Raw genomic sequence first — 18,218 nt, 5'->3', positions numbered from 1 at the left:
CCTCTGGTCTTTTCATTCGGTGCCAATCTCAAAGGAAGGAAGAAGGAAGAGAGGGTTCTCAATCTCCGATTCACGATCTCATCTCCACTTTCATTCAAGGTGGGTTGAGAAATTTCTTGGAATATTTTAATTTTAACAAGATATCAGCAATGCAGGGGCACAGACCAGCAACACCAGTGCAATTTTCACGAAATTGTATTTGAAGTAAGATTCAGTGAAATGCTTGGAAAGTGCATCAGCATCAAACGTGTAATACAGTAACGACGAGGATGGGATTCGAACCCACGCGTGCAGAGCACAATGGATTAGCAGTCCATCGCCTTAACCTCTCGGCCACCTCATCTCACCAATATTCTGCTTTCAGATATTCCATTTCTTGCTTTTTACATCTAATTAGAACTACCCTGAAAGAAATTCAACTTCACCGCTTATCCTGCCCGTGCACACAGATCTACAATGTTGAAAATGTACAATCAGCTTAATGTAAGCAACAGGCCTTCCGTTACTTCAGATGAGGGACTGTCAAAAATGGCCGGTTTCACGCCAGATTCAGAATATAAAAAGTGTCGCCCAGATAATTAAAAGACCTTTGTAGGACTTGAACCTTCAATCTTCTGATAACTGTAGAATTTGCAACAGAAGTCAGATGCCTAATCCATTAGTCTATGCGGCCGCTGATGCCGCTGAATCTCCTTTTATGGGGCGAATTGTGAGCAGGTTCAAGGAAACTGTTCGAAAAAAGAAGTGGATTGAGGAAAAGATAAAAATATTTCAACTGTATTAACAGGTCCTCTGTGAGCTGGATTCGCACCAGCGCAGTGAAACTCAATGCAAATGGGAAATGACATCGGCGGCTCGTTGGTCTAGGAGTATGATTCTCGCTTTGGGCATTTCACGATTAAAATGCGAGAGGTCCCGGGTTCAAATCCCGGACGAGCCCTGGCACATTTTGTTAAACTCAACAACTCGGTCATCAAAGCTGAAATCGCTCTGCTTCTAAAAAAACGGCATGATCCGAGATTGTGAGCTCTGCCATTTCAAACAGACACAGAATGATCCGGGGCTGTGAGCACTCGCGGTTTAAACAGACCCAGAATGATTCGCAACTGACCGCGACCCCGCCCATTTTCGACAGGCCTGATTTTCAAAGCTTATGAAATCTATGGCAACATAAATCGGGCTGTTTCTAAAACGATGCCCGGTTTAATCTTGGACACCAAGTTGAAAATTCACTCCATTATCATTTTTCCCATTATCTCCGTCATTTTACTCCAGCCAAATGAACTGAGTTTAGGTGTCAGCCGTGGCTCAGCGGCAGCATACTCAAGCCTCACTCCAGAGACTTGAGTGCATAATCCAGGCTGACACTCCAGGGCAGTACTGAGGTAGTGCTGCACTGTCGGCAGTGCCGTCCTTCTAGTAAGATGTTAAACTGGGGCTTCAGATCCCATGAGAGAATGCTGAAAAGAACGAGGATTTCTCGCGCATTATTTATCTCTCAACCAAAGACCCAAAAACAGAAAATCTCGTCTTTAAGTTTGATAAATATTTTTGAAATTCCAAAGGAGAAATTTATGTTCCTGTTCCCTAATCATTTGCCTCTGGTCTTTTCATTCGGTGCCAATCTCAAAGGAAGGAAGAAGGAAGAGAGGGTTCTCAATCTCCGATTCATGATCTCATCTCCACTTTCATTCAAGGTGGGTTGAGAAATTTCTTGGAATATTATAATTTTACCAAGATATGAGCAATGCAGGGGCACAGACCAGCAACACCAGTGCAATTTTCACGAAATTGTATTTCAAGTAAGATTCAGTGAAATTGCTTGGAAAGTGCATCAGCATCAAACGTGTAATACAGTAACGACGAGGATGGGATTCGAACTCTCGCGTGCAGAGCACAATGGATTAGCAGTCCATCGCCTTAACCTCTCGGCCACCTCGTCTCACCAATATATTGTTTTCAGATATTCCATTTCTTGCTTTTTACATCTAATTAGAACTACCCTGAAAGAAATTCAACTTCACCGCTTATCCTGCCCGTGCACACAGATCTACAATGTTGAAAATGTACAATCAGCTTAATGTAAGCAACAGGCCTTCCGTTACTTCAGATGAGGGACTGTCAAAAATGGCCGGTTTCACGCCAGATTCAGAATATAAAAAGTGTCGCCCAGATAATTAAAAGACCTTTGTAGGACTTGAACCTTCAATCTTCTGATAACTGTAGAATTTGCAACAGAAGTCAGATACCTAATCCATTAGTCTATGCGGCCGCTGATGCCGCTGAATCTCTTTTTATGGGGCGAATTGTGAGCAGGTTCAAGGAAACTGTTCGAAAAAAGAAGTGGATTGAGGAAAAGATAAAAATATTTCAACTGTATTAACAGGTCCTCTGTGAGCTGGATTCGCACCAGCGCAGTGAAACTCAATGCAAATGGGAAATGACATCGGCGGCTCGTTGGTCTAGGAGTATGATTCTCGCTTTGGGCATTTCACGATTAAAATGCGAGAGGTCCCGGGTTCAAATCCCGGACGAGCCCTGGCGCATTTTGTTAAACTCAACAACTCGGTCATCAAAGCTGAAATCGCTCTGCTTCTAAAAAAACGGCATGATCCGAGATTGTGAGCTCTGCCATTTCAAACAGACACAGAATGTTCCGGGGCTGTGAGCACTCGCGGTTTAAACAGACCCAGAATGATTCGCAACTGACCGCGACCCCGCCCATTTTCGACAGGCCTGATTTTCAAAGCTTATGAAATCTATGGCAACATAAATCGGGCTGTTTCTAAAACGATGCCCGGTTTAATCTTGGACACCAAGTTGAAAATTTACTCCATTATCATTTTTCCCATTATCTCCGTCATTTTACTCCAGCCAAATGAACTGAGTTTAGGTGTCAGCCGTGGCTCAGCGGCAGCATACTCAAGCCTCACTCCAGAGACTTGAGTGCATAATCCAGGCTGACACTCCAGGGCAGTACTGAGGTAGTGCTGCACTGTCGGCAGTGCCGTCCTTCTAGTAAGATGTTAAACTGGGGCTTCAGATCCCATGAGAGAATGCTGAAAAGAACGAGGATTTCTCGCGCATTATTTATCTCTCAACCAAAGACCCAAAAACAGAAAATCTCGTCTTTAAGTTTGATAAATATTTTTGAAATTCCAAAGGAGAAACTTATGTTCCTGTTCCCTAATCATTTGCCTCTGTTGCCGCTAGTCTTTTCATTCGGTGCCAATCTCAAAGGAAGGAAGAAGTAAGAGAGGGTTCTCAATCTCATCTCCACTTTCATTCAAGGTGGGTTGAGAAATTTCTTGGAATATTTAATTTTAACAAGATATCAGCAATGCAGGGGCACAGACCAGCAACACCAGTGCAATTTTCACGAAACTGTATTTCAAGTAAGATTCAGTGAAATGCTTGGAAAGTGCATCAGCATCAAACGTGTAATACAGTAACGACGAGAATGGGATTCGAACCCACGCGTGCAGAGCACAATGAATTAGCAGTCCATCGCCTTAACCTCTCGGCCACCTCGTCTCACCAATATACTGCTTTCAGATATTCCATTTCTTGCTTTTTACATCTAATTAGAACTACCCTGAAAGAAATTCAACTTCACCGCTTATCCTGCCCATGCACACAGATCTACAATGTTGAAAATGTACAATCAGCTTAATGTAAGCAACAGGCCTTCCGTTCCTTCAGATGAGGGACTGTCAAAAATGGCCGGTTTCACGCCAGATTCAGAATATAAAAAGTGTCGCCCAGATAATTAAAAGACCTTTGTAGGACTTGAACCTTCAATCTTCTGATAACTGAAGAATTTGCAACAGAAGTCAGATGCCTAATCCATTAGTCTATGCGGCCGCTGATGCCGCTGAATCTCTTTTTATGGGGCGAATTGTGAGCAGGTTCAAGGAAACTGTTCGAAAAAAGAAGTGGATTGAGGAAAAGATAAAAATATTTCAACTGTATTAACAGGACCTCTGTGAGCTGGATTCGCACCAGCGCAGTGAAACTCAATGCAAATGGGAAATGACATCGGCGGCTCGTTGGTCTAGTGGTATGATTCTCGCTTTGGGCATTTCACGATTAAAATGCGAGAGGTCCCGGGTTCAAATCCCGCACGAGCCCTGGCACATTTTGTTAAACTCAACAACTCGGTCATCAAAGCTGAAATCGCTCTGCTTGTAAAAAAACGGCATGATCCGAGATTGTGAGCTCTGCCATTTCAAACAGACACAGAATGATCCGGGGCTGTGAGCACTCGCGGTTTAAACAGACCCAGAATGATTCGCAACTGACCGCGACCCCGCCTATTATAGACAGGCCTGCTTTTCAAAGCTTATGAAATCTATGGCAACATAAATCGGGCTGTTTCTAAAACGATGCCCGGTTTAATCTTGGACACCAAGTTGAAAATTTACCCCATTATCATTTTTCTCATTATCTCCGTCATTTTACTCCAGCCAAATGAACTGAGTTTAGGTGTCAGCCGTGGCTCAGCGGCAGCATACTCAAGCCTCACTCCAGAGACTTGAGTGCATAATCCAGGCTGACACTCCAGGGCAGTACTGAGGTAGTGCTGCACTGTCGGCAGTGCCGTCCTTCTAGTAAGATGTTAAACTGGGGCTTCAGATCCCATGAGAGAATGCTGAAAAGAACGAGGATTTCTCGCGCATTATTTATCTCTCAACCAAAGACCCAAAAACAGAAAATCTCGCCTTTAAGTTTGATAAATATTTTTGAAATTCCAAAGGAGAAATTTATGTTCCTGTTCCCTAATCATTTGCCTCTGTTGCCGCTCGTCTTTTCATTCGGTGCCAATCTCAAAGGAAGGAAGAAGGAAGAGAGGGTTCTCAATCTCCGATTCACGATCTCATCTCCACTTTCATTCAAGGTGGGTTGAGAAATTTCTTGGAATATTTTAATTTTAACAATATATCAGCAATGCAGGGGCACAGACCAGCAACACCAGTGCAATTTTCACGAAATTGTATTTCAAGTAAGATTCAGTGAAATGCTTGGAAAGTGCATCAGCATCAAACGTGTAATACAGTAACGACGAGGATGGGATTCGAACCCACGCGTGCAGAGCACAATGAATTAGCAGTCCATCGCCTTAACCTCTCGGCCACCTCGTCTCACCAATATATTGCTTTCAGATATTCCATTTCTTGCTTTTTACATCTAATTAGAACTACCCTGAAAGAAATTCAACTTCACCGCTTATCCTGCCCGTGCACACAGATCTACAATGTTGAAAATGTACAATCAGCTCAATGTAAGCAACAGGCCTTCCGTTACTTCAGATGAGGGACTGTCAAAAATGGCCGGTTTCACGCCAGATTCAGAATATAAAAAGTGTCGCCCAGATAATTAAAAGACCTTTGTAGGACTTGAACCTTCAATCTTCTGATAACTGAAGAATTTGCAACAGAAGTCAGATGCCTAATCCATTAGTCTATGCGACCGCTGATGCCGCTGAATCTCTTTTTATGGGGCGAATTGTGAGCAGGTTCAAGGAAACTGTTCGAAAAAAGAAGTGGATTGAGGAAAAGATAAAAATATTTCAACTGTATTAACAGGTCCTCTGTGAGCTGGATTCGCACCAGCGCAGTGAAACTCAATGCAAATGAGAAATGACATCGGCGGCTCGTTGGTCTAGGGGTATGATTCTCGCTTTGGGCATTTCACGATTAAAATGCGAGAGGTCCCGGGTTCAAATCCCGGACGAGCCCTGGCGCATTTTGTTAAACTCAACAACTCGGTCATCAAAGCTGAAATCGCTCTGCTTCTAAAAAAACGGCATGATCCGGGATTGTGAGCTCTGCCATTTCAAACAGACACAGAATGATCCGGGGCTGTGAGCACTCGCGGTTTAAACAGACCCAGAATGATTCGCAACTGACCGCGACCCCGCCCATTTTCGACAGGCCTGATTTTCAAAGCTTATGAAATCGATGGCAACATAAATCGGGCTGTTTCTAAAACGATGCCCGGTTTAATCTTGGACACCAAGTTGAAAATTCACTCCATTATCATTTTTCCCATTATCTCCGTCATTTTACTCCAGCCAAATGAACTGAGTTTAGGTGTCAGCCGTGGCTCAGCGGCAGCATACTCAAGCCTCACTCCAGAGACTTGAGTGCATAATCCAGGCTGACACTCCAGGGCAGTACTGAGGTAGTGCTGCACTGTCGGCAGTGCCGTCCTTCTAGTAAGATGTTAAACTGGGGCTTCAGATCCCATGAGAGAATGCTGAAAAGAACGAGGATTTCTCGCGCATTATTTATCTCTCAACCAAAGACCCAAAAACAGAAAATCTCGTCTTTAAGTTTGATAAATATTTTTGAAATTCCAAAGGAGAAATTTATGTTCCTGTTCCCTAATCATTTGGCTCTGTTGCCGCTAGTCTTTTCATTCGGTGCCAATCTCAAAGGAAGGAAGAAGGAAGAGAGGGTTCTCAATCTCCGATTCACGATCTCATCTCCACTTTCATTCAAGGTGGGTTGAGAAATTTCTCGGAATATTTTAATTTTAACAAGATATGAGCAATGCAGGGGCACAGACCAGCAACACCAGTGCAATTTTCACGAAATTGTATTTCAAGTAAGATTCAGTGAAATGCATGGAAAGTGCATCAGCATCAAACGTGTAATACATTAACGACGAGGATGGGATTCGAACCCACGCGTGCAGAGCACAATGGATTAGCAGTCCATCGCCTTAACCGCTCGACCACCTCGTCTCACCAATATACTGCTTTCAGACATTCCATTTCTTGCTTTTTACATCTAATTAGAACTACCCTGAAAGAAATTCAACTTCACCGCTTATCCTGCCCGTGCACACAGATCTACAATGTTGAAAATGTACAATCAGCTTAATGTAAGCAACAGGCCTTCCGTTACTTCAGATGAGGGACTGTCAAAAATGGCCGGTTTCACGCCAGATTCAGAATATAAAAAGTGTCGCCCAGATAATTAAAAGACCTTTGTAGGACTTGAACCTTCAATCTTCTGATAACTGAAGAATTTGCAAAAGAAGTCAGATGCCTAATCCATTAGTCTATGCGGCCGCTGATGCCGCTGAATCTCTTTTTATGGGGCGAATTGTGAGCAGGTTCAAGGAAACTGCTCGAAAAAAGAAGTGGATTGAGGAAAAGATAAAAATATTTCAACTGTATTAACAGGTCCTCTGTGAGCTGGATTCGCACCAGCGCAGTGAAACTCAATGCAAATGGGAACTGACATCGGCGGCTCGTTGGTCTAGGGGTATGATTCTCGCTTTGGGCATTTCACGATTAAAATGCGAGAGGTCCCGGGTTCAAATCCCGGACGAGCCCTGGCACATTTTGTTAAACTCAACAACTCGGTCATCAAAGCTGAAATCGCTCTGCTTCTAAAAAAACGGCATGATCCGAGATTGTGAGCTCTGCCATTTCAAACAGACACAGAATGATCCGGGGCTGTGAGCACTCGCGGTTTAAACAGACCCAGAATGATTCGCAACTGACCGCGACCCCGCCCATTTTCGACAGGCCTGATTTTCAAAGCTTATGAAATCTATGGCAACATAAATCGGGCTGTTTCTAAAACGATGCCCGGTTTAATCTTGGACACCAAGTTGAAAATTCACTCCATCATCATTTTTCCCATTATCTCCGTCATTTTACTCCAGCCAAATGAACTGAGTTTAGGTGTCAGCCGTGGCTCAGCGGCAGCATACTCAAGCCTCACTCCAGAGACTTGAATGCATAATCCAGGCTGACACTCCAGGGCAGTAATGAGGTAGTGCTGCACTGTCGGCAGTGCCGTCCTTCTCGTAAGATGTTAAACTGGGGCTTCAGATCCCATGAGAGAATGCTGAAAAGAACGAGGATTTCTCGCGCATTATTTATCTCTCAACCAAAGACCCAAAAACAGAAAATCTCGTCTTTAAGTTTGATAAATATTTTTGAAATTCCAAAGGAGAAATTTATGTTCCTGTTCCCTAATCATTTGCCTCTGTTGCCGCTAGTCTTTTCATTCGGTGCCAATCTCAAAGGAAGGAAGAAGGAAGAAAGGGTTCTCAATCTCCGATTCACGATCTCATCTCCACTTTCATTCAAGGTGGGTTGAGAAATTTCTTGGAAAAATTTAATTTACCAAGATATGAGCAATGCAGGGGCACAGACCAGCAACACCAGTGCAATTTTCACGGAATTGTATTTCAAGTAAGATTCAGTGAAATGCTTGGAAAGTGCATCAGCATCAAACGTGTAATACAGTAACGACGAGGATGGGATTCGAACCCACGCGTGCAGAGCACAATGAATTAGCAGTCCATCGCCTTAACCTCTCGGCCACCTCGTCTCACCAATATATTGCTTTCAGATATTCCATTTCTTGCTTTTTACATCTAATTAGAACTACCCTGAAAGAAATTCAACTTCACCGCTTATCCTGCCCGTGCACACAGATCTACAATGTTGAAAATGTACAATCAGCTTAATGTAAGCAACAGGCCTTCCGTTACTTCAGATGAGGGACTGTCAAAAATGGCCGGTTTCACGCCAGATTCAGAATATAAAAAGTGTCGCCCAGATAATTAAAAGACCTTTGTAGGACTTGAACCTTCAATCTTCTGATAACTGAAGAATTTGCAACAGAAGTCAGATGCCTAATCCATTAGTCTATGCGGCCGCTGATGCCGCTGAATCTCTTTTTATGGGGCGAATTGTGAGCAGGTTCAAGGAAACTGTTCGAAAAAAGAAGTGGATTGAGGAAAAGATAAAAATATTTCAACTGTATTAACAGGTCCTCTGTGAGCTGGATTCGCACCAGCGCAGTGAAACTCAATGCAAATGGGAAATGACATCGGCGGCTCGTTGGTCTAGGGGTATGATTCTCGCTTTGGGCATTTCACGATTAAAATGCGCGAGGTCCCGGGTTCAAATCCCGGACGAGCCCTGGCACATTTTGTTAAACTCAACAACTCGGTCATCAAAGCTGAAATCGCTCTGCTTCTAAAAAAACGGCATGATCCGAGATTGTGAGCTCTGCCATTTCAAACAGACACAGAATGATCCGGGGCTGTGAGCACTCGCGGTTTAAACAGACCCAGAATGATTCGCAACTGACCGCGACCCCGCCCATTTTCGACAGGCCTGATTTTCAAAGCTTATGAAATCTATGGCAACATAAATCGGGCTGTTTCTAAAACGATGCCCGGTTTAATCTTGGACACCAAGTTGAAAATTCACTCCATCATCATTTTTCCCATTATCTCCGTCATTTTACTCCAGCCAAATGAACTGAGTTTAGGTGTCAGCCGTGGCTCAGCGGCAGCAAACTCAAGCCTCACTCCAGAGACTTGAGTGCATAATCCAGGCTGACACTCCAGGGCAGTACTGAGGTAGTGCTGCACTGTCGGCAGTGCCGTCCTTCTAGTAAGATGTTAAACTGGGGCTTCAGATCCCATGAGAGAATGCTGAAAAGAATGAGGATTTCTCGCGCATTATTTATCTCTCAACCAAAGACCCAAAAACAGAAAATCTCGTCTTTAAGTTTGATAAATATTTTTGAAATTCCAAAGGAGAAATTTTTGTTCCTGTTCCCTAATCATTTGCCTCTGTTGCCGCTAGTCTTTTCATTCGGTGCCAATCTCAAAGGAAGGAAGAAGGAAGAGAGGGTTCTCAATCTCCGATTCACGATCTCATCTCCACTTTCATTCAAGGTGGGTTGAGAAATTTCTTGGAATATTTTAAGAAAGATACAGTGAAATGCTGTGAAAGTGTATCAGCATCAAATATGTACCCCAGTTACGACGAGAATGACATTCGAACACACGCGTGTAGCGCATAATGGATTAGTCGCCCATCACCTTAACCTCTCGGCCACCTCGTCGCGCCCACGCACCGCTCTCAGCCGTTCCATTTCCTACTTTTTGCATCTAAGCAGCAATACCCTGAAAGAAAGTCCACTTCGCCGCTTATCCTGCCCGTGCACACAGATCTGCAATGCAGAAAATGTACGATGCTCGGTTTATTCTTGGACGCAAAGTGCTTTCAGTGTATTTCTGTTTCGATGCAAAACGCAGGAAAGGGAAAGGCTGAACGCGGTGCATTTCTGCAACGAGGTGGCCGAGAGGGTAAGGCGATGGACTGCTGAGCCATTTTGCGCTGCACGCGTGGGTTTGAATCCCATTTTCGTCTTGACTGTTTTAGCAGTCCATTGCCTTCACCTCTCGGCCAACCCGTCTCACCGATGCATCGCTCTCAGACATTCCATTTCCTGCTTTTTGCATCTCAGCAGAAATACCCTGAAAGAAAGTCAACTTCACCACTTATCCTGTCCGTGCACACATATCTACAATGTAGAAAATGTACAATTAACTTAATGTTCCTTCAGGTGAGGGACTTTCAAAAATGGTCGGTTTGAAGCCAGATTCAGAATAGAAAAAGTGCCACCCAGATAATTAAATGACCGTGATAGAACTCGAACCTGCAATCTTTTGATAACTGAAGAATTCGCAGCCAAAGTCAGGCGCTTTAGCCATTAGGCCACACAGCTGCTGATGCTGCTAAATCTCTTTTTATGGGGAGAATTGTGATCAGATTCAAGGAAGCTGTTCGAAAAATGAAGTGGATTGAGTAAAGGATAAACATATTTCAACTGAATAAACAAGTCCTCTGCGAGCTGGGTTCGGATCAGCGCAGTGAAACTCAATGCAAATAGTTGAATAGCAGTGGCGGCTCATTGGTCTCGGGGCATTGATTGTTGCTTTGGGATTTTCACAGTTTAAAATGCGAGCGGTACCGCGTTCAAATCCCGGACGAACCACGCCGCATTTAGTTAAACTGAACAACTCGGTCATCCAAACTGAAATCGCTCTACTTTTCAAAAAAGGGAAAGATCCGGGACTGTGAGCGCTGCCGGTTTAAACAGACACAGAATGATCCAGAGGTTTGAGCACATAATCCAGGCTGACACTCCATTGCAGTACTGAGGAAGTGCTGCAGTGTCGGCGGTGCCGTCTTTCTAGTAAGACTTTAAACCGGGGCTTCAGATCCCATGAGAGTATGCCGAAAAGAATGAGGATTCCTCGCCTATTATTTGCCTCTCAGCCGAAGACACCGCGTAGCTAACGTGTTGGGCTTAGTATCTAATGGGCGTTTGTCAGCGTAGGTTCGATCTCCACTTCAGGTAAATGCTCAGCCAATGGCCATTGAAAGTAAAACCAATGCATATTTTGGTAAGAAGCCATTTGAACCCTTCAAACAGCGTTTCTTCATTTACATTGGTGTTCTGAACATAGCAACAGGAAGAGTCCATTCAGCCCCTCGAGCCTATTCGCCATTCACTTACTTCATGGCTCAGCAGCGTCTTAACTCCATCCATCTGCACTGTCTGCATATCATTTTAACGCAGGTTTAGCAGAGATGGCATATACTGCTATTTTGTGGGAGAGAGTTCCACACTGCTACCAACCTTCGTGTGAAGTAATGCTTCCTAACTTCTTTCCCGAATGGCCTGCCTCTGATTTTTCGATTCTGTCCCCTTGTCCTAGCCTCCCCCACCAATGGCAAAAAAAGTATTCTCTCTATCTACCTTATCAATGCGTTTCAAAACCTTAAAAACCTCAATCAAATGCCACAACCTTCTATATTCCAGGAAATACAAGCCCAGTTTATGTAATCTCTCCTCATATGTTAACCATTGGAGCGCTGGTAACGTTCTGGTGAATGTGCACCGCACTTCCTCCAAGGTCAATCTATCCTTTTATCGGACGGTGCCCAGAGCTGTACACAGAACTCCAGATGTGGTCTAACCAGATCTCTGTATACCCGTTGAATAACTTCCTCTCCTATATTTTCTAGCCCCTCTTTATACAGCCTAACATGCTGTGAGATTTTTTGATTATTTCTGTACCTTACTGCTACATTTTAGTGGTCTGTGAACATGGAGCCGAAATCACTTTGGAACTCCGCTGTTCCGAGCTGTGCACCGTGTAATTAATACTCGGGTCTACTATTTTGGTCTAAAATGAATGACTACATACTTACCTGCGTTGAAATCCATCAGCCACTGTTTTGCCCATTCATTTAATCTATCTATATATCTTTGCAATTATATGCTGCTCCCTACACGCCTTACCGTACCACCAACCTTTGCAACATTGGCAAACGTGGATATTTGGCTCTGTATTGTGTTTTCTAAGTCATTAATGAGTATAGAAGGAACCATTTATTTAATATCAACATTTATAAACGGGCCATGTTGGTACACCCTGGCAGGTTCTGTGGGGAGAGGAAGGTGGGGTTAACATAGAAACATAGAAGATAGGAGAAGGAGTAGGCCATTCGGCCCTTCGAGCCTGCTCCGCCATTCAATGAGATCATGGCTGATCATTCAAATTCAATACCCTGTCCCTGCCTTCTCCCCATATCCCTTGATCCCTTTAGCCTCCAGAAATATATCCAACTCTTTCTTGAATATATTTAATGAACTGGCCTCCACCGCCCTCTGTGGCAGAGAATTCCACAGGTTCACCACTCTCTGGGTGAAGAAATTCATCCTCATTTCAGTCCTAAATGGCTTACCCCTTATCCTTAGACTGTGACCCCTGGTTCTGGACTCCCCGGCCATCAGAAACATCCTTTCTGCATCTACTCTGTCCAGACCTGACAGAATGCTATAGGTTTCGATGAGATCCCCTCTCAATCTTCTAAACTCCAGTGAGTATAAGCCCAATTGACACAATCTCTCCTCGTACGTCATTCCTGCCATCCCAGGTATCAGCCTGGTGAATCTTCGCTGCACTCCCTCCATGGCAAGAACGCCCTTCCTCAGGTAAGGTGACCAAAACTGCGCACAATATTTAAGGTGCGGTCTCACCAAGGCCCTGTACCACTGCAGCAAGCCATCCTTGTTCTTGTACTCGAACCCTTTTGCTACGAAGGCCAACATACCATTTGCCTTCTTAACTGCCTGCTGCACCTGCATGCTTACCTTCAGCGACTGGTGCACAAGAGCACCCAGCTCGATGACCATCTGTTCCTACAAATAATCCTCACACAAGTGTTAGTCGTTTCTAAATAGTTAAAAGAGAACTCGCACTCCTAAAGCACTTTTCACGACTTTGGGACATCCCAATTGCTCACCAATGCTCAGTTTGTGTCCCGACGGGACCACTAGGTCCCAGACCTCTTTACATCCTTGATCCTAACATGGAGAAAGGAGCTCAATTCTAAAGGCGAGCTGAGAGTGATTGCTCTTAGCATCAAAACAGCATTAGACCAAGTGTTGCATCACGGAGCCCGAGTAATATTGAAGTCAATGTAATTTGTGCGGGGACGCGGGGGGCGGGGCGTGGAAATGCCACTGCTGGAGACATACCTAGCATAAAGGAAGATGCTTGTGGTTGTTGGAGGTCAATCATGTCAGCACCGGGACATCACTCCAGGAGTTAATCTTCACCTGCTCCATCAATGACCTTCCCTCTATCATAAGATCAGAAGTGGGGATGGTCAGCGATGGTTCCATTCTCATCTCATCAGATAATGAAGCAATCCTGGCCTGCATGCAGCAAGACGTGGACAACATTCAGGCTTGGGCTGATACGTGGAAAGTAACAATCGCGCTACACAAGTGCCAAAGCTTCTTCCACAGAACCTCCCAAAACCACGACCTGTATCTCATAGAAGGACAAAAGCTGTTAGCGCATGGGAACACCACCACCTCCAAGGCATGCACCATCCTGACCTTGAAATATATCGATGTTTCTTCATTGTCGCTGGGTCAAAATCCGGGAACACTTTCCCTAACAGCACTGTGGGTACCTTCACCTCACGGACTGCAGTGGTTCAAAAAGGCACTCAGCACCACCTTCTCAAGGGCAATTAGGGTTGTGCAATAAATGATGGTTTTCCAGCGACACCCACATCCCATGAATGGCAATTTTGTTAAATTGCTTTACAGAAAATGAAGTACTTTTTGAAGCATACTCACTGCTTATAATGTAGGAAAACACGACAGCCAATTTCTACAAAGCAAGATCCCACTAGTGCTGTTGGCTGTTGGACACAGATATGCCCAGGACACCTCGGAGAACTCATTACCTGTTAGAATCATAGAACCTTAGAAATGTACGGCACAGAAGGAGGGCCATCGGCTCGGGTCGAAAGAGCGATCCAGCCTAATCCCACTTTCCAGCTGTTGGCCCATAGCCTTGCAGTTTACGGCACATCAAGTGCATATCGAAGTACTTTTCAAATATGGTGAGTGATTCTGCCTCTACCAGCATTTCAGACAGTGAGTTACAGACACCCGCCAGCCTTTGGATGAAAAAGTTCTCCTCAACTCTCCTCTAATCGTTCTAACAATTACTTTAAATCTATGCCTCCTTGTTATTGACCTCTCAGCTAACTTAAATAGGTGCTTCCTATCCACTCTAGCTCGGCCTCTCATTATTTTATACACCTCAATTAAGTCTCCCCTCCACCTCCTCTGTTCCAAAGAAAACAACTCCAGCCTATCCAATCTTTCCTCAGGGCCAAAATTCTCCATTCCTGGCAACACCCAGAGGACAACAGAGGGCACAGTTTGAATGTAATTGGCTAAAGAACCAGAGGGGAGATGAGGAGATTTTTTAACATTGCGAGTTCTTATCATCTGTAATGTTCTGCCTGAAATGGTGGTGGAAGCAGATTCAATAGTAACTTGCAAAAGGGAATTGGATAAATACTTGAATTGGAAAAATGTTCAGGGGTATGGGGAAAGAGCTGGGAATAATTGGATTGTTCTTTCAAGAGCACGACGGGGCAAATGGCCTCCTTCTGTGATGTATGACTCTCTGATTCTCTGAAAGGTTTTATTAAATGATTCATGTAAATGAGGCAGTTATTTGGCGGCTCTACTATCTAACTGGAAAAAAGCAGGAAATGGAACAGATTTTTAAGCATGTGTAGGAGCTGGAAGAAGGGGTGAGGCGATGAAAGAACTAACGCGATGGTCTGTGATAGGATAGCAGGCAGGAGAGTGTAAAGACATTTAGAGACATTAACAGGTATTCAAGGCAAAAGGAGATGGTTATGGGGCAGATTAAGAAACAAAAGATGGCTATAGATGAAGTGTAAATTGCGCTGGCAGAAGGAAAGACAGTTGCCATGTGGGAGAGAAGAAGAAAAAAAACACAAATAAGCAAAATATAAGTGTGGAAAGAAATATATAAGATCAGGGCCGAGGTTATGGTCTGAAATTGTTGAACTCTATGTTGAGTCCAGAAGTCTATAAAGTGCCTAATCAAAAGATGACGTGCTGTTTCTCGAGCTTATGTTGCATTTCAGTGGAACAATGTAAGAGGCCTAGCACAGTGTGGCCTAAGTCGGAGAGCAGCGTAGAATTAAAGTGACAGGCGACCGGTTGCTCCAGATCACCCTTACAGACTGAATGGAGGTGTTTCGCAAAGCAGTCACCCAATCTGGGTTTGGTCTCCTCAATGTACAGAAGACTGCATCGTGAGCATCAAATACACTATTCTGAGTTGAAAGAATTACAAGTAAATCGCTGTTTCACCTGGAAGGAGTGTTTGGGGTCCTGGACAGTGGGAAGGGGGTGGTATAAGAGCAAGTGTTGCCTCTCCTGTGCTTGCATGGGAATGTGGTGGGCAAAGGGGAAGAGGTGTTTGGGGTGACAGAAGAGTTGACCAGCGGGTCGTGGAGGGAGAATTCCCTTCGGAATGCTGAAAGGGGAGGTGAGGGGAAGATGGTTTTGGTGGTGGGATCACGCTGGAGGTGGCAGAAATGGCGAAGGATGATCCAATGAATGTGAGTCTGGTGGGGTGAAAGGCGAAGACAAGGGGAATCCTATGGTGGTTGTGGGCGGGAGGGGCAGAGCTGAGGGCAGAAGTGCGGTAGATAGAATGGACACGGTCAAGGGCTGTGTCAACCACATTAGACGGAAAACCTCGGTTGCGGAAAAAGGAAGACATGTCAGAAGCACTGGTATGGAAGGTGGAATCGCCAGAGCAGATGTGGAACTGACGGAGGCACTGGGAGAATGGAATAGAGTCCTTACAGGAAGCGTGGTGGGAGGAAGTGTAGTCCAGGTAGCTGTGGAGTCAGTGGGCTTGAGGTGAATGTTTGTCAATAACCTATCCCCAGAGATGGAGACGGAGAAGTCGAGGAGGGGAAGGGAAGAGTCGGAGATGGACCAGATGAAGGTGAGAGAAGGGTGGAAATTGGAAGCAAAGTGAATGAAATTTTCTAGTTCAGTGCGAGAGCAGGAAACAGCACCGATACTGTCATCAATGTACCGGAAAAGGAGGTACGGGAGGGGACCTGAGTAGAACTGCCACAGGATGTCAGGTTGGATGAGCGGTCTCAGCCATTTGGGTCGGAGTTTCTCCTGGATGCGTGAGTTCACATCCCACTTCTGGCATTTACTCCTTTGCTTATAAAGAACGATTTTGCGAGAGGTCATTTTTCGGCCCTGTTGATTATTCCTTGCAGAAAACGAAGCCGATATCCATCCAGGGCAGATTTGTTTTATTGGATGAAAATATGTATTGTGTTGGGAGTCAGCAGAACAGGGCCAGTGAAATCAATCCATTGTGCTAAAATTTGCATAATCCACACAATAAATGATCGGACAAGACTCAAATCATTCCACAGCAATCTCCAGCGGTTTTGGAAGAAGGTCACTGCAAACCACCATATTTATATCAAGTCTTTAAAAACACTCAATTAATGTCTTTCTTAGCAATTAATTACCTGTGGTCCTTGTAAATATATTCGGGTGTGTACATGATAGATAAACATGTATTTGTGAGTAGCTGTTGTGTTGAGTGTAAGTGATGTTGCGTCTCTGTAAGTTAATAATATATCTAGATGTGTTTGTATTAATATTAATGTATTGGTGGGTGACCTGTGTTTCATCATGCTTGTCTAATCTACTGGAATTTTTTGAGGATGTAACTGGTAAAATAGATAAGGGAGAACCAGTGGATGTGGTGTATTTGGACTTTCAGACGGCCTTCGATGAGGTCCCGCATAAGAGATTAGCATGTAAAGTTAAGGCACATGGGATTGGGGGCAAGGTATTGACTAGGATAGAGAACTGGTTGGCAGACAGAAAGCAAAGAGTTGGAATAAATGGGTCTTTTTCCGAGTGGCAGGCAGTGAATAGTGGGGTACTGCAGGGATTGGTGCTAGGACCGCAGCTCTTCACAATATATATTAATAATCTAGACGAAGGGATTAGATGTAATATCTCCAAGTTTGCAGACGACACAAAACTGGGTGGGCATGTGTGCTGTGAGGAGGATGCCGGGAATCTCCAGTATGATTTGGACAAGTTGGGTGATTGGGCAGATGCCTGGCAGATGCAGTATAATGTGGATAAATGCGAGGTTATCCACTTCGGTGGCAAAAACAGAAAGGCAGCTTATTATCTGAATGGCAACAGTTTGGGAGGAAGGGAAGCAAAACGAGACCTGGGTGCCGTTGTGCACCAGTCGCTGAAGGTAACAATGCAGGTGCAGCAGGCGGATAAGAAGGCAAATGGTATGTTGTGCTTCGTAGCGGGAGGATTCGTGATTCGGAGCAAGGATGTCTTGCTGCAGTTGTACAGGGCCTTGGTGAGACCACACCTTGAGTATGGTGTGCAGTTTTGGTCGCCTTATCTGAGGAAGGATGTTCTTGCCATGGAGGGAGGGTAGCGAAGATTCATCAGACTGATACCTGGGATGGCAGGAATGATGTACGAGGAGAGATTGGGTCGATTGTGCTTATATTCGCGGGAGTTTAGACGAATGAGGGGGATCTCATTGAAACTTATAAAATTATAACAGGACTAGACAGACTAGATGCAGGAAGGATGTTCCCGATGGCGGGGTAGTCCAGAACCAGGAGTCACAGTCTAAAGATAAGGGGGAAGCCATTTCGGACAGAGATGAGGAGGAATTGCTTCACCCAGAGAGTGGTGAAGCTGTGGAATTCTCTACCACAGAAGGTAGTTGAGGCCAATTCATTAAATATATTCAGAATGAGTTAGATATATTTCTTAAGGCTAAAGGGATCAAGGGATATAGGGAGAAAGCAGGGACAGGGTACTGAATTTGGATGATCAGCCATGATCACATTAAATGGCGGAGCAGGCTCGAGGGGCCGAATGGCCGACTCCTGCTCCTACCTTCTATGTTTCTATGTTTCTATTTGTCAGTTATGAATGTATTTC

General features: G+C 44.5%; 6 non-coding genes across 6 annotated transcripts; 2 read left to right on the top strand and 4 right to left on the bottom strand.

The window, feature by feature from the left end:
• Positions 1 to 261: 261 nt before the first annotated feature.
• Positions 262 to 343, bottom strand: trnas-gcu (transfer RNA serine (anticodon GCU)). Its single transcript has one exon. It is a non-coding gene; the product is annotated as a tRNA-Ser (tRNA).
• Positions 344 to 5,059: 4,716 nt separating this feature from the next.
• trnas-gcu (transfer RNA serine (anticodon GCU)) lies at positions 5,060 to 5,141 on the bottom strand. Its single transcript has one exon. It is a non-coding gene; the product is annotated as a tRNA-Ser (tRNA).
• Positions 5,142 to 5,650: 509 nt separating this feature from the next.
• trnap-ugg (transfer RNA proline (anticodon UGG)) lies at positions 5,651 to 5,738 on the top strand. The gene is given in 2 exon segments: positions 5,651 to 5,686; positions 5,703 to 5,738. It is a non-coding gene; the product is annotated as a tRNA-Pro (tRNA).
• Positions 5,739 to 6,666: 928 nt separating this feature from the next.
• Positions 6,667 to 6,748, bottom strand: trnas-gcu (transfer RNA serine (anticodon GCU)). Its single transcript has one exon. It is a non-coding gene; the product is annotated as a tRNA-Ser (tRNA).
• Positions 6,749 to 7,257: 509 nt separating this feature from the next.
• On the top strand, positions 7,258 to 7,345 carry trnap-ugg (transfer RNA proline (anticodon UGG)). Its single transcript is given in 2 exon segments — positions 7,258 to 7,293; positions 7,310 to 7,345. It is a non-coding gene; the product is annotated as a tRNA-Pro (tRNA).
• Positions 7,346 to 8,272: 927 nt separating this feature from the next.
• Positions 8,273 to 8,354, bottom strand: trnas-gcu (transfer RNA serine (anticodon GCU)). The gene has a single exon. It is a non-coding gene; the product is annotated as a tRNA-Ser (tRNA).
• Positions 8,355 to 18,218: the final 9,864 nt, after the last annotated feature.

The sequence above is a fragment of the Somniosus microcephalus genome, unplaced genomic scaffold (assembly GCF_052327205.1).
Source record: "Somniosus microcephalus isolate GS21.2 unplaced genomic scaffold, FLI_Smic_1.0 unresolved_chr1, whole genome shotgun sequence".
NCBI lineage: Eukaryota > Metazoa > Chordata > Chondrichthyes > Squaliformes > Somniosidae > Somniosus > Somniosus microcephalus.
This window is presented reverse-complemented; position numbering and strand designations above follow the sequence as displayed.